Source organism: Dendrobates tinctorius, unplaced genomic scaffold (genome assembly GCF_039654945.1).
Source record: "Dendrobates tinctorius isolate UK_male_01 unplaced genomic scaffold, ASM3965494v1 ptg000008l, whole genome shotgun sequence".
In the NCBI taxonomy this organism is placed as follows: Eukaryota; Metazoa; Chordata; class Amphibia; order Anura; family Dendrobatidae; genus Dendrobates; species Dendrobates tinctorius.
In genome coordinates this window covers 67234192-67247835 of record NW_027361676.1, presented here as the reverse complement: position 1 = coordinate 67247835, position 13644 = coordinate 67234192, and the positions used below count along the sequence as shown (strand labels likewise).

Genomic DNA, 13644 nt, shown 5'->3' with positions numbered 1-13644 from the left:
CCCTCAAAACCGCTCCACATCAGGAACTACCTACAGAGGGGATGCCCAGATCCAGAGTTCACCCCAGCAACCACCTGCACTTCAGGTTTATGACAAACCCACCGCTGGTATTGGCAATAAATGTTCTGGAGGCACCACACATCTCCAAAGCGCCGACCTGGGGAATGAGTTATATATGTGTATGTTTGGTATGAGCTGGTAAGACTCCACAACACATTTCCACTAGATGTTTTTTGGTGGTACCCATACACACTCGTTCACACAGGTCCAGACCTGAACGTTTATTGCCACACATTCGTTTATCAATATTCAATGAACTCTTGCTGGGATTGACAACAAAGGAGTCCCCCTGTGTCACCACACTCACACCCCTGCACTCCACAAAGTGGTACACCACCCCCCAACCCTTTCCACCACGAGGTCTGCGCCTCCCAGGGTTGGCTAATGGCGAGGGTAGAGACTTGCCCCTACTCCCCCGCAGTGCACCTGCTGCTCACACCGGAGAAGGAGGGGCCTGGGATATGGAGGAAAAATACACTCCCTGGTCGCCTTCCTCCACACGACCAGGAGGTGGCGGCTTCTTCGATGGTATGGAAGATCTGGTGTGAGCCCCGCGGACCATATCACCCGTCTGCTCACTACAGGGATGCACCCCTTCACCTCGGGGAACCCCAGACAGCACCATGGGGCCACCAACTCCACCCACCTGCCTGGGTACGTCCACCTGTATGAGCAAGTCCCGCTCCCCAGCAGGGACTCTAGGGGGCTTCTTTGCCAGAGACGCAATTTGATTTTCTGGTTGAGCCAGAGGGAAGCCCAGACCCCGATTACTGCTGCTGGAACTGCTTCAACACACCATGCAGCTCCTCACTCACCCAAGTGAGGCCCAGCAGCAATTGCCTACATGTCTGAACATGGCCAAAGGCTCACCAGAGAAAAAGTAGGGTTGGTGATAATGTCACGTGTCCTGTCCTGTGTGACACGACCCTCAGGCCGGTAACTAAAACAACAAGACACAGGGGAAAGGGGAAAGGGAAACAGTTACAACGGTGGGCCCTGCGATAGGGAACGGGGACTTGGAGGCCTCCTGCACTCCCCTGAGTCAGAGTCCCTCACACTCCTAGCGTTCCCTATGCCGGTTTCACATCGGGCGCTGCTTAGGATCCTAAGAACCCTAGCCCGCCCTGCACCTATCCCTTACTAGTGTAATGGACGGTGCAGAAACTAATCCCACCACTGCACTAACACAAACATAAGGAAAAGTGACAAACAGGGAAACACTTAGCTTTGCTCTGTTGCTAATGCTCCCAGCAACAGAGTCCAACACCTGAGTGCATCTTCCTCTGACCGTGTCCAACACCTGGGTGCAGCTTTACAGGAACAGCGTCCAGCACCCGAGTGCCGCCTTGGAGCAACAGAGTCCAGCACCTGAGTGCAACTGTCCAGTAACAGAGTCAAGCACCTGAGTGCAGCTTTCCAGCAACTGAATGCAGCTCTACACCATAGCTGCCACTCCACCAAGCTTTGCAAGAATTCTTCACTGACACCATAGCTGCCACTCCACCATGCTTTACAAGAACTTCTCGCTGACACCATAGCTGCCACTCCAGGACTCTAACTGAGCTGCCGTGGACTCTCCTCCAGCTCCTTCCTTCACCCAGGCTGGTAGGAAAAGACCAATAATATCACCAACGTGAGTGAGCACAACTGACACACCTTTATTGAGCAAACACACCTGTTAGTGATCCCCGTGCAATTACACTAACCACCACCGGGGGCAAACTAGAACTAAAAACACCAGTGCAATGACCATACTGGCCACCAGGGGCAAAACTATCTCTAAACACAAAGCTTAGAGAGAAAAAAAAAGGTTACCAGTGCTTTTATCTGACATGATCCAGCATGGATCATGACAGCGCCATACATGTATGGCACATGTTGGAAAGGGGTTAAATAAATTATGTTTTTAGTTTTCTTCAATACCCTACTAATAACATTTGTTGCTTTTGGCTTGGCAGGATCTGGATGCTACATTGCTGAGATGCTTTAGTGAATCTTGCATTGAGCAGAGGGTTGGTCCGATAACCCTGGAGGTCCTTTCAAACATTCTATGATTCTATGTAGATAAATATTTATGGGTAATAATATTTCATAATAATACATTGCCGACCAGTTCTAAGTATTGTGACAAAGTCACTGGCAAAGTAGAGGGGAGATACATTTCACTGAGGCAATTAGCTTCAGTGAATTTGTGAACTCAAATTCAGAAGTTTGCTGCAGCACTCTAGTGTTGAGAGGGGTTAATCGGCCATTTTAAGGGCTGGGTTTTTGTGGACAACCACAGAGCGGGTGGGAGGTTGTCCACCTTATATCCACCCCAGGGTGTGATCTGGGGCTTAAATGGACGGCCTCCCGAGGCATTCAGTTTTCAGTAGGTTTGGAGCCTGCAGCTCCAGAGAAGTGGTTTTGTTTATGTTAACTGTAGTGAACCTGGCTGTTTTATCCTGAGAGGGGCAGATCCCTGCAGCTGCAGAGACTGTATACCATTTTTTTTTTACTGTTTTGCCTGTAGGCCGTGTTTATTTTCATTTCATGTTGATTTATGCCACATGTCTAATATATCAGTGCAAGATTTCAAGAGAGAGTGAACCTGTGTCTACCTTCCATGTGCAACTGAGTGAGCTGATCTACCACAGGTGGTGTTAGAAGTGCAGGCGGCATTCCTAACAAACAAGTGTGACTGCTACAAGAGGTACTGCATGTCATGGGTGAAAGAGGCCACAAACCAGCAAGCAACATCAAGCAGAATGGAAGACCATATTAAACTTCTGGTGCAAGCACAGCAGCAACAGAACGAGCAGCACCAGCAACAGTTACAGCAGCAACAGCCGACGAAACAAGAGACCAGTAAGTAGTTTATACAACAGATGCAGCAACAGCAGCAACTAGAGTTGAGCGATACCGTCCGATACTTCAAAGTATCGTATCGGATGGTATCGGCCGATCTTTAAAAAAAGTATCGGTATCGCCGATTCCGATACCGGAAGTCCCATTCAAGTCTATGGGACTTCCGGTATCGGAATAAGAAAAACCCTTTCCTGCCCTTGTACAGCCTCTCTGGGGTCTGTACGGGCCTTTCGGGGGGCTGTGCCGGCCTGCCAGGGGGTCTGTGCAGGCTCCGGTGGTCTGTGCCGGCCTGCCGGTGGTCTGTGCAGGCTCCGGGGGGCTGTGCCGGCCTGCCGGGGGGCTGTGCCGGCCTGCCGGGGGGCTGTGCAGGCTCCGGGGGGCTGTGCCGGCCTGCCGGTGGTCTGTGCAGGCTCCGGGGGTCTGTGCAGGCATCGTCCGATGGGACTACAAGTCTCATCGGGCGATGCCTGCTACCATGACAGTGATTGACACATTAGCCAATGATGGGACAGTAGTAGTCCCATCATCCGGCTAATGTGTTAAATGTAAAAAAAAAAAAAAAATTACATGCTACATACATACAACATGCATACTACATACATGCTACATTCATACTACATACTACATACATGCTACATTCATACTACATACATACTACATATATACTACATGCATGCTACATACATACTGCATGCTACATACATACTACATAGATACTACATATATACTACATACATACTACATATATACTACATGCATGCTACATACATACTACATGCTACATACATACTACATATATACTACATGCTACATGCATACTACATACATACTACATACATACTACATGCTACATACATACTACATATATACTACATACATACTACATACATACTACATGCATACTACAGGCTACATACATACTACATACATACTACATACATACTACATGCTACATACATACTACATATATACTACATACATACTACATGCATGCTACATGCATGCTACATACATACCACATACATAACACATATATACTACATGCATGCTACATACATACTACATGCTACATACATACCATATACATACTACATGCATGCTACATACATACTACATGCATGCTACATACATACTACATGCTACATACATACTACATATATACTACATGCATGCTACATACATACTACATGCTACATACATACTACATATATACTACATACATACAATACATTCATACAATACATACATAGACATACAGTACATATAACATAGAGTAACATACTTACCAATACTTGTCACATTGTTCCCCGAAGCCATTGTCTTTCCGGAATAAATATTAACATAACAAACCACAAAAATACTCACCCACGATCCGAAGCAGTCCACGAGTGTGTCCCACGACGATCTTGGGTAGAGAACTGCAGCATCAGATGATGCTGCCGTTCTCTACGGGCTGCAGGAATCCAATGACGGAAGGTAGGTATCCTTCCGCACTGTATTCCTCCGCCACTTAAAAAAAAAAAAAGTCCCTAGTCTCACTTTATGCCATTGCTGTGTGGGAAATTCCCACACAGCAATGGCATAAAGTGAGACTAGGGACTTTTTTTTTTTTTAAGTGGCGGAGGAATACAGTGCGGAAGGATACCTACCTTCCGTCATTGGATTCCTGCAGCCCGTAGAGAACGGCAGCATCATCTGATGCTGCAGTTCTCTACCCAAGATCGTCGTGGGACACACTCGTGGACTGCTTCGGATCGTGGGTGAGTATTTTTGTGGTTTGTTATGTTAATATTTATTCCGGAAAGACAATGGCTTCGGGGAACAATGTGACAAGTATTGGTAAGTATGTTACTCTATGTTATATGTACTGTATGTCTATGTATGTATTGTATGTATGTAGTATATATGTGGTATGTATGTAGTATGTATGTAGCATGCATGTAGTATATATGTAGTATGTATGTAGCATGCATGTAGTATATATGTAGCATGTATGTAGTATGTATGTGGTATGTATGTAGCATGTAGTATGTATGTAGCATGCATGTAGCATGCAGTATGTATGTAGCATGTATGTAGTATGTATGTAGTATGTATGTAGCATGCATGTAGTATGTATGTAGCATGTAGTATATATGTAGTATGTATGTAGTATGTATGTAGTATGTATGTAGCATGCATGTAGTATATATGTAGTATGTATGTAGCATGCATGTAGTATATATGTAGCATGTATGTAGTATGTATGTGGTATGTATGTAGCATGTAGTATGTATGTAGTATGTATGTAGCATGCAGTATGTATGTAGCATGTATGTAGTATGTATGTAGTATGTATGTAGCATGCATGTAGTATGTATGTAGCATGTAGTATATATGTAGTATGTATGTAGTATGTATGTAGTATGTATGTAGCATGCATGTAGTATGTATGTAGCATGCATGTAGTATGTATGTAGTATTTTTTTTTTTTTTTTTTTTTTAACATTTAACACATTAGCCGGATGATGGGACTACTACTGTCCCATCATTGGCTAATGTGTCAATCACTGTCATGGTAGCAGGCATCGCCCGATGGGACTTGTAGTCCCATCGGACGATGCTTGCACAGACCCCCGGACATCAGCACAGCCCCCCGGCAGGCCGGCACAGCCCCCCGGCAGGCCGGTACAGACCCCCACAGGGTGCACAGACCACCGGCAGGCCGGCACAGCCCCCCGGCAGACCGGCAGAGACCCCGGGCAGTCCACACAGCCCCCCGGCAGGCCGGCACAGCCCCCTGGCAGGCCGGCAGAGACCCCCGGAAGGCCCGAAATGACGGCGCATCATGATGCGCACACACCGCGCATCATGATGACGTCAGGCCGTCAATCAACTGAACTTCCGATTCCGATGCCGAATTCCGATATTGAAAAAATATCGGAAGTCGGTATCGGAATTCCGATACAGCAAGTATCGGCCGATACCCGATACTTGCGGTATCGGAATGCTCAACACTAGCAGCAACAAGACCAGTTCTGACAACATCAGCTGCAGCAGATTGACTTGCTCGTAGAGGGAGTTCATGGGAGGTCGACAGCCCCTCACCCAAGTCCAGGTGACAAAACATGCAGTATATGCAAAACACAAGCCGCGGAGACACCATCACATGTTTCTCAACGCAAGCAATGACTAGCCAGGTCTTTCCCCGGGAGGGAACAACCACGGGAAGGGCAGTCTCCAATGAAGGAAACCACCTATGCCAAAACATGGTATCCATCCACAGACAGCTGTTTCGGGGTATTGCCCCTCTTCAGTGTGGAGTAGGAATCTGGCCAGTAGGAGCAATGCCTAGTAGAAGACTGTGAAAATGAGGATGAATGAACTCATGGAGATCAACATCCAACACTGCAGAGACACCATCACATGTTTCTCAACACAGTGATTCTAGGGCAATGCCTCCACCCTTATGGGAAATATGTAAATATATGCAAAACACAAGCCACGGAGACACCATCACATGTTTCTCAACGCAAGCAATGACTAGCCAGGTGTTTCCCCGGGAGGGAACAACCACGGGAAGGGCAGTCTCCAATGAAGGAAACCACCTATGCCAAAACATGGTATCCATCCACAGACAGCTGTTTCGGGGTATTGCCCTCATCAGTGTGGAGTAGGAATCTGGCCAGTAGGAGCAATGCCTAGTAGAAGACTGTGAAAACGAGGATGAATGAACTCATGGAGATCAACATCCAACACTGCGGAGACACCATCACATGTTTCTCAACGCAGTGATTCTAGGGCAATGCCCCCACCCTTATGGGAAATATGTAAATATATGCAAAACACAAGCCGCGGAGACACCATCACATCCTCATTTTCACAGTTTTCTACTAGGCATTGCTCCTACTGGCCAGATTCCTACTCCACACTGATGAGGGGCAATACCTCGAAACAGCTGTCTGTGGACGGATACCATGTTTTGGCATAGGTGATTTCCTTCATTGGAGACTGCCCTTCCCGTGGTTGTTCCCTCCCGGGGAAACACCTGGCTAGTCATTGCTTGCGTTGAGAAACATGTGATGGTGTCTCCGTGGCTTGTGTTTTGCATATATTTACATATTTCCCATAAGGGTGGGGGCATTGCCCTAGAATCACTGCGTTGAGAAACATGTGATGGTGTCTCCGCAGTGTTGGATGTTGATCTCCATGAGTTCATTCATCCTCAGTTTCACAAAACATACAGTATGTCCAGAAGGTGATAAGACAAGCAATGAAAAAAATGACCTTGGGCAATTTTGTGGAAGCTTTTTTGACTGTGATTGAAAAGCTGCTGCTGGAGCAGTGGGAGTAGGTGCTTGGCCCCATATCTAACTGGCGAACCCCAGAAGGCTTATTATAACCTTGCCATACAAGATGCCAGGAATGTGCCAAACTAAAAACTGAGATACTGGCATGCTCAGGGGTGACTATGTCTGTTCAAGCTAAAAGGGTCCACCACTGGGCGTATTACAGTCATAAACCTCACTCCCAAATGTCTGATTTGCTGCATCTGGTACAGAAGTGGTTGCAGCGGAACCGGGACCTATTTTTGGAGATGCCAGGTTGTACGCAGAGATGAGCGAACTTCTTTGGAAAACGTTCGCCAATCTCAAATTTGGCATGAACATAGCACATTTGGATTCGTGTTCGATTTCCCGAGCATTTTTACTCAAAGTTTGCAAAATTCCTTCACAGTTTAGTAAATCATCACATTTCCACTAATGCTTTTTTATGACATTGGCTAGGATAGTGGTGCTGTATGATGAGTGGGGGGAGTGTCTACGCCAGTGGAGCTTGAAGCTTAATTTCAGCTTCAGCCAGGAGGCCCAATTTGCTAATCCAAATTCTTGGGTCCATTTTTTCCTGTTACCCTTGTGAAATTTGTAAATTTTTTGTGGAGAAAAGTTAAATGTTCATTATTTTTTGACATTCCGAAAATTCCTGTGAATCACCAGAGGGGTTAATAAACTTCTTGAATGTGGTTTTGAGCACCTTGAGAGGTGCAGTTTTTATAATGGTGTCACTTTATTATCTATCATACAGACACCTCAAAGCCACTTCAAATGTGAGGTGAACAAAAACCTACAAAAAATGGAAGTATACGCCTAGTAATAATAAATCATTATCCATCTTTATTCAAACAAATAATTAAAATCACATAATGGAGATACATATGCAAAAGCGACTGCTAGTCACAGATCATATATGGGTACAATTTAACCTATATTTATGATGTTGCAAAGAGATAATACAGGGACAAAGAAGAGTTTTTTCTCTATTGAAATAGATATAAGTGGCAGAATATTCAGCCTACTAAATATTAATGTTCCCTCAATCTCATTATGCATACAAATATCCACACAAAAAATATATACAGGAGAATAATATCTCACAAAATCTCTTTTGCACTTATGCAGCAGCGTATATCGCCACAATTCACATAAGCAATTCTTATCATCTTTGCAAAGTGCAATAGTGCATAGCAGCATAGTTTTTAGAAAGAATCTTGGCAAATGCCAGATAATAGACCCATCTGCAAAGTGCAACAATACATACCTATTAAATATGCCTGCAAAGTGCAATTAGTGCATAGCGGCTTTTCGATAAATGGAGATTTTGTCCAATCAAAACATTATTGTGCAGAAAAACATTAAAGGGAAAATTGTATCTGACCTGCAAGCTGTCCTGACGCCACAACGCGCCTTTCGTGTGTAGCCTCTTCTATGGGGGGATAAGTAGATACGCCTCTCACACTGCCAAACCAGATCTCACACTTTCAACTGACAAGGAGCAAGTTCAGAAAAGAGCGACCAGAATGGTGACCGGTCTGCAAACCCTGTCTTATGAGGAAAGGTTGCAGGATTTGGGAATGTTTAGTTTGCAAAAGAGAAGACTGAGAGGAGACTTAATAGCTGTCTACAAATATCTAAAGGGCTGTCACATTGTAGAAGGATCAACTTTATTCTCATTTGCACAAGGAAAGACTAGAAGCAATGGGATGAAACTGAATGGGAGGAGACACAGATTAGATATTAGAAAAAACTTTTTGACAGTTAGAGTGATCAATGAGTGGAACAAGCTGCCACGAGAAGTGGTGAGTTCTCCTTCAATGGAAGTCTTCAAACAGAGGCTGGACAGACATCTGACTGGGATGATTTAGCGAATCCTGCTTTGAGCAGGGGGTTGGACCAGATGGCCCAGGAGGTCCCTTCCAACTCTATGATTCTATGATTCTATGATTCTAAGGGGCAGTACCCCGAAACACAGTGTCTGCAAATTGAGATTCTGGTTTTGGCTTTTATCCTAAGTCATGTAACAAGGCTCGTTAAAGGGTCGACATTGACTTTTAGGATTGCTACTTCCAATAGGTGGCACTAGAGTTCTAGTCCTCTTCCTCTCTGAAGAGACAATTTACATTCTTAAAAGCAAAATCAAAACTTTTCTGTATTAGTAAATAAGCATTAAATGCAGCTTCACATCTGCACCAAAAATGCATCAAATATGGGGGATCATGCAAAAAATAAATGCAGCAAACAAGCAATAATCAGAGAAGATTCTTATTGCATCAGCTGGTGCAGACACCTGCAGAAAAAAGCAGTAGAAAAGAACACAGCATTTACGCTACGTGTAAGAACACGGCGTAAGCATTGCACTATTATTACATTTTTATGGGTTTAATTGGCAAAAAAATATCAATCATGACTTTTTTTATGCCATTCCCCGTAAATAATCTGATCACTGTGTTGTGCCGGTTGTTACGATTAAAGGGACACCAAATATGTCAATGTTATTTGCTGATTTGTGATGTTTATTATTTAAAAAAAACTCATTAAGAATTACATTATTTTAAGTGTTTTTCTTTTTTTTAAGCAATTTAATAGAATGAAAATAACCTTTTTATTCTCTCTCTATGATGGAGACATAAAAATCCACAGCTGTGTCCAATGTGTCAGTGCAATTTGCCTATGGAGTCAGACATTGCAATACAGATCAAATACACAACATTCTGCCCTTGACATCACCAGAGCTTTTGTAGACAAGAAAATGCCACATTAACCACTCTCTCCAACATCTTTCAAGGATGCTTCTTGTTGTCGCCAGAAATTATGCAAAATAACGGCAGCCTTTATGACTGCCTGTACATTTTCTGGATGCATCTGGATTTGTGTTTCAAAGATACGCCATCTTGATGTCAAGATTCCAAAAGCATACTCAACCAGGGCTTTCATCAGTCGAGTGTTAAAAATTTGCATCCGCTTGTCCAAACTTCGATGTGGAAATGGTCGAAGAGCATGCCTTGAGAGAGCAAAAACCCTCATCAGCAACAATGATAAATGGTGCAGGTGGGCCCGACGCTCCAGGAAGCACACGATTGGGGCAGATTTAAATTAACGTCAGCAAGTAGCCTAGCTAACCTTGAAGCTCTAAAGATGCGAGAATCAGAGGCACTCCCATATACCCCAATGTCAGCAAGAACAAAAGAGTAGTTGCTGTCAGCTACAGCCAGCAGCACTACGGAAAAATGTTTTTTGTAATTAAAATAACAAGACCCAGAGTTTGGCAGCTTCTTGACACGAATGTGTTTACCATCCAGGGAGGGCACCAATGCAATTTGGGAACTCTGTGGCTTCCATGAAACCCTGGGCAATCCGCAACCAGTGTTGTGTGGTTGCTGAGGCATGAAGCGGCTCTTCATCTTATCCCAAATCAGACAACAGGTTGTGCGCACAATCCCGGATATGGTTGACATGCCAAGGAGGAACTCAAAATGAAGTGAAGAATATGAGTGGCCAGTAGCTAGGAATCTGCAAACAAAACCATAGTTTTGATATATAAACATCACCATCAATTGTGGAATATGATGATAAATCAAACAATTATTACATAGTGAAGGTTATACAGCACAGAACAGCAGCAAATATAGGTATCGGCCAATAGAAACCCCACCCATGAATGAAGCGCACAGGTGTCACGTATAAAGTTCACAAAGTGGGCATGTTACGAGTTGGTTTGTGGTGCCTACTATTTTATTGTTTGTAATAACACATATACCAAGTGTATGGTGTCCTTTATTTCTAACGCATTGGTTAACAAAGACATTTCTGTCAGTTATGATTATGGTAATTGTCTAACCTAGTGAACTGAAAACTTACACAATAGAAAATTAACCACTTCAGCCACAAAGGTGGTCTGCTTGTTAATGGGCAGAATATAATGTGTTGTGCAAAAAAATTACCTCAAGGTTACTAGCAAACGCTCCTCAGGAGAAATGTTTAGTCGCATGCAGGTGTCTTGTCTGAGAAGGTAAGGAGGACGTAAAAACTGAAGTATGTTGTCAAATCCGGTAATGGAAAGATGACAAAAAGCAACAAACTCCAATGGGTATCTGCAACGTTCATTATACGATTTTTTAAAATGACCATATGCCCCATGTAGGAATAGTAGAGGGTGAACCCATAGCCTCTTTTGCAGCCGTGGTTCCTCATCAAGCATATGTTGGCATACCCCAAAGCAACATGACACAAGCCATGCCAACCACAATGCCTCATTGTCAATTGACATATTTGTGATGCCTAAAGAGTCCTAACGCACACCCCTAAGATGATATGTCATTGTCGAAAACATTTTTGGTACTGTTTTAAGCCATAATCAATAATGGATGACACCTTTGCCAGTTCCAAGCCTTTAATTAATGCCTTAACCCCTCATTTGGACCTCAAAACCTTTGTGTGTGATACTGTATGTATTCACACGGACAGCACACAGACACCACTCGGACAGCAAACGGATGACATACGGATGAGCTACGTATCCACACGGACAGCTACGGGACCATTTTCTCCGGTACTGGAATTATCTGGACATGTGAGACTGGCCTAACCTGGTGAGGTGGATTCTCGAAGCCATCATTCTAGATACATACGTGGTCAAAATTGTTGGTACCCGTCGTTTAATGACAGAAAAAGCCACAATGGTTACAGAAATAACCATCTACTATATAATTATCTAATTCTGTCTGTCTGTCTGTAACGGAAATCCCACCTCGCTGATTGGTCGCGGCCTAATGTGCCGATGGTAGCCAGGGTCCGAAGGAGAGGAGACTCCTCCGAACCCTGGGTACCATAAATCTGTAAAAAATAGAACTAAAATAAAAAATAGTGATATACTCACCTTCGGACGGCCCCCGGACTCTTTCCTTCCTCTCACCACGCGCCTGGCATCTTCCAGTCCCAGTAAGGCATTGAGCCAAAGGCCGTTGATGACGTTGCGCTCTCGCGAGAGTGACGTCATCTTCGGTCCTTCGCGATGAGCCTTACTGGGATCGGAAGATGCCGGGGCAGGAGTGTGCATGAGAATCGCGCACGCGCATAGCGCTATCTGGCGCCATTTTCCTGATAACACATTTGCAGTGTGTTTTCAGGAAAATGGCGCCGGACAGCGTGGTATGGGCATGCGCGTACTCTGGCGCCAATGCCACACTCCTCCCGGCTCCCCCAGCCTCCGACAGAATGGGACAGTGTTGGACCACAGGAAAGATGGGTGAGCATAATTTTTATTTTGTATGTATGCAGTTTCCTAGGGGTGAGGGGGCCATGCATACCAGGAAAGGGGGGGTGAGGGGACCATGCATACCAGGAAAGGGGGGTGATGGGGACCATGCATAACAGGAAAGGGGGGTAAGGATAACCATGCATATCAGGAAAGGGGTGTGAGGGGGACCATGCATAACAGGATAGGGGGGTGAGGGGACCATGTATATCAGGAAAAGGGGGTGAGGGGGACCATGCATGCCAGGAAAGGGGGGTGAGGGTGACTGTTGTGAGTTCATTTTCCCCTTCACTACTGAGGCCCGATGAACTCCCTCTTCTGGTAAAGAAAGGTAGTGAGCCTGATTATCAAACACCTGAGCCTAATGATGATGACTGGCTGAGTGGAGTTACTGACTGGATATAAGGCTGCCAACGCCCTTCTGCCCTGCGGGTGATTTCTCTGTGGGATCCTTGGAGACCAGTCTGAATTCCTGCTCTTCTAAAGCTAAGTTTTCTGCTCGGCCTTTTGCATTTGTGCTTTGACTTTGTTTTGCTTTGTTTTTCTGGACTTCTGCCATTCCCTGCTGGGGTGAGCTGAATTCCTTTAGCTCTGTCTTCTGAAAATACCTGAGTGCTGATTTAGTTTTTGAAGCCTAGCTGCTTCAGGGTCTTTTTCCATATCAGCTTGTTGGCTTATGTCTTTGATAGGGTTTTGGCAGATTGCAGACAGCAACCTTCCTTTCCTGTTCTGTTTAGTTAGCTTGGGCCCCATCATTTGCTCAGCCTATCTTTCTATCTGTGTGAGTGTTTTTTCATCTTGCTTCACTGTCATTATATGTTGGGGGCTGCCTTTTACTTTGGGGTCTGCTCTGGGGCAGTTTAGATTTCCTTTTCTGTCTTTAGGCTATTTAGCTCTCCGGCTGTGATCGAGGGGTCTAGGGCACCGTAGGAACCCCCCACGGCTACTGCTAGTTGTGTTGATAGGTTCAGGGGTCTGCAATCTGATGGTTGCCAACTTCTCTGGTTTTCTGGACGTAGCTTCTATTTTTGTGTCTGCCTCCTACGGTGACTCAATCATAACAGGTGACCATACATACCAGCAAAGGGGGATGAGGGTGACCATACATACCAGAAAAGGGGGGTGAGGGGGACCATATATATCAGGAAAGGGGGGTGAGGGGGACCA

The 13644-nt window shown here is 44.8% G+C and overlaps 1 long non-coding RNA gene across 2 annotated transcripts in view; it reads right to left on the bottom strand.

The window, feature by feature from the left end:
• Window positions 1-9715: 9715 nt before the first annotated feature.
• LOC141092109 (uncharacterized) overlaps window positions 9716-13644 on the bottom strand; it is an 84623-nt gene continuing 80694 nt past the window's right edge. For both annotated transcript variants that reach the window (XR_012232684.1, XR_012232685.1), the window contains one exon: window positions 9716-10733. This is a non-coding gene — a long non-coding RNA (uncharacterized lncRNA). The remainder of the gene's footprint in view (window positions 10734-13644) is intronic.